Below are 2969 nucleotides of genomic sequence, written 5' to 3'. Positions count from 1 at the left end.
CAGGCATGCACGGCAAGCGCTCTACCACTGAGCCACCTTCCCAGCCCCAAGAAGTATTCTTTTTATCAACTTTTAAAATATACTAACATATTTTTTTTTATCTCCAATTAACCAAAAACCTATTGTGGCTCGACTGGTAGAGCACCAACCCTTAAGACCCTTAGCACCAAGACCCTAGTATGGGAGCCAAAAGATAAATTTCAAGTCTTTCTTATTTTAGATTGTCAGGGAAGTATCACTGTTTACCCCATAAAGATAACTAATTCATTTTCCTGGGTTTGTGTTAACTGAGATTCCTCTTTAGTTTCACAAGAATTTGAAGGTGAAGGATCCTTTCCGGTCTCTGTACATGACACTATTTCAGCCTCCTCCTCCTGAACTGACTTATCTTTTTCTCTTGGTGTTGTTAGAGAATCCTAGAGACAAAAAAGTAAAAATGAAAACATCATCCAGGGTGGGTACACATATTGGAAAATAATAGCTGTCACATATATGTAATTTCTAAAAATTCAACTTCTACAAATTCATCTCACAGAAACAGCCAAAGAAGTAGGTAGATATATATAAGCAAGGGTATTTATGAGAGCAATTAAAGAATTCTCCAAAGACATATCAGTAAATCAGTAAAGGACTAAAAAGCCTGCCCAAAAAGAAAAGACAACCCACACACTGGAAATAAGACAAAACTAGTATAGGAAAACTAAATAAATTTTAATTTTTTTTTTTTGGTCAGTTGTGGGCCTAAACTCTGGGCCTGGGCACTGTCCCTCAGCTCTTCAGTTCAAGGTTAGTCCTCTACCACTTGAGCCACAGTGCCACTTCCAGCTTTTTCTGCTTATGTGGTGCTGAAGAATCAAACCCAGGGCCTCAAGCATGCAAGGCAAGCACTCTACCACTGAGCCACCTTCCCAGCCCTTAATTTCTTTACACTGAAACAGTACTCATCCTTTCGGAGGTGGAGGAAAGGAAGGGATAGTTCTCTCACTATATTGCCCAGGCTGGCATCTAACTTACAGCTCTCCTTTTACAGTCTCTTGAGTAGCCAGGCCTACAGGCACTGGTACAACAGAGGCAAAGAAATGGAGGGACAAAGCGTAAACAAATGCAGCAGTGGTACTTAGTGGATACTACGTTGAAAATTAAATATTCAACTTGTAGGTAGGGACAGGAGGGAAAAATTGGGAGACAGCAAGGGAAGGAGTGACACTCTCCAAAAAGAAATGTACTCAGGCTAGGAATGTGGCTTAATGGTAGAGTGCTTGCCTAGCATGCATGAAGCCCCTAGGTTTGATTCTTCAGAACAGAGCCAGAAGAAGCAACGTGACTCAAGTGATAAGAATGACAGCCTTAAGCAAAAGAAGCTCAGGGACAATACCCAGGCCCTGAATTCAAGCCCTAGGACTGGCAAAAAAAAAAAAAAAAAGTACTCTTTACCTGATTTATGTAACTGTAAAATCTTTGTATATCACCTTAAAATTAAGAATGTTTTAGAAGAAAAACCTATTGCACAGTGCTGATCCAAGATTTTCATAGCTAGGTACCAATGGCTCACACTTTTAATCCTAGCTATATTGGAGCCCTAAGAACAGAAGGATTATGGTTCAAAGCCAGCCTGAGCCTCTGCTCCAAGAGATTCTATCTTCAAAATAATCAGCAGAAAGCTGGACTGGAGGTATGGATCAAGTGGCAGAACATAGCTGAGCAAGCTAGCTGAGCAAGTGTGAGGATGTGATCTTAAACAATAGTAGTACCAGGAAGGGAAAAAAATGTGTTAAATAGAAAAATCAGAAGGCATGGAATGATTTTTTTGGTTTTTTGGCTAGTCCTGGGGCTTGGACTCAGGGTCTGGGCACTGTCCCTGGTTTCTTCAGCTCAAGGCTAGCACTCTGCCACTTGAGCCACAGCCACTTCCAGCTTTTTCAGTGTGTGGTACCAAGCAATTGAATCCTGAGCTTCATGCATGCTAGACAAGGATTCTACCATTAAACTACATTTCCAGCCTTGGAATGATATATATATATATTTTTTTTGGGGGGGGGTCCGTTTACGGGGCCTGAACTCTGGGCCTGGGCGCTGTCCCTCAGCTCTTCAGCTCAAGGCTAGCACTCTACCACTTGAGCCACAGCCCCACTTCCGGCTTTTTTCTTTTTGCCTATGTGGTGCTGAGGAATCAAATCCAGGGCCTCATGCATGCAAGGCAAGCTTTCTACCACTGAGCTACCTTCCCAGCCCCCGATATATTATTTTTTTAATTAAAATCCCCACACAATATTTTATAAATAAGTGTTTACACAGAGTCTAGGTGTATATTCAAAAAGGGAGAATGAGCTGGGTGCCGGTGGCTCACGTCTGTAATCCTAGCTATGCAGGAGGCTGAGATCTGAGAATAGCGGTTCAAAGCCAGACAAAGGAGGAAAGTCTGTGACACTCTAATCTCCAATTAGCCACCTGAAAAGTGGTGCTGTGGCTCAAAGTAGTAGAATGCTAGCCTTGAGCAAAAGAGCTCAGGGACAACACCCAGGCCCTGAGTTCAAGCCCATGAGGAAAAAAAATTTTTAACGCATAAATTTGAATTTGATGTATATTAATAACTAAACCTAGTTCTAAAAATCACATCATATGCATAAAACTCAATTTCTGATAATTAGCATTTCATTTCAAAGTTTCTAGTGTTATATCAATTATGAGCCAAGTTAATAAAATATCTGCTTTAATTTTCAAACATTTAATTTTTATTTTACCTTCAAACTAGAATGGAATAATTACTATGAAGCAACTAGGTACATCAACCGGCTGTAACTACACAGTCAGACATTCAAATACAGCCCACACTTCCTAAATAATCTTTTTTGGGGGGGAGGGGTCCGGTCATGGGGCCTGAACTCTGGGGCCTGGGCACTGGCCCTCAGCTCTTCAGCTCAAGGCTAGCACTCTACCACTTGAGCCACAGCCCCACTTCCGGCTTTTTT

The 2969-nt window shown here is 41.5% G+C and overlaps 1 protein-coding gene across 1 annotated transcript in view; it reads right to left on the bottom strand.

Moving 5' to 3' along the window:
- The window catches only part of Bdp1 (B double prime 1, subunit of RNA polymerase III transcription initiation factor IIIB), a 110846-nt gene that overhangs the window by 47831 nt on the left and 60046 nt on the right, over positions 1-2969 (bottom strand). The gene's annotated exons all lie outside the window — the stretch shown is intronic.

The sequence above is a fragment of the Dipodomys ordii genome, unplaced genomic scaffold (assembly GCF_000151885.1).
Source record: "Dipodomys ordii isolate 6190 unplaced genomic scaffold, Dord_2.0 Scaffold28, whole genome shotgun sequence".
In the NCBI taxonomy this organism is placed as follows: domain Eukaryota; kingdom Metazoa; phylum Chordata; class Mammalia; order Rodentia; family Heteromyidae; genus Dipodomys; species Dipodomys ordii.
The sequence above is the reverse complement of the archived record's forward strand: the minus strand, read 5'-3'. Positions and strand labels throughout refer to the sequence as shown.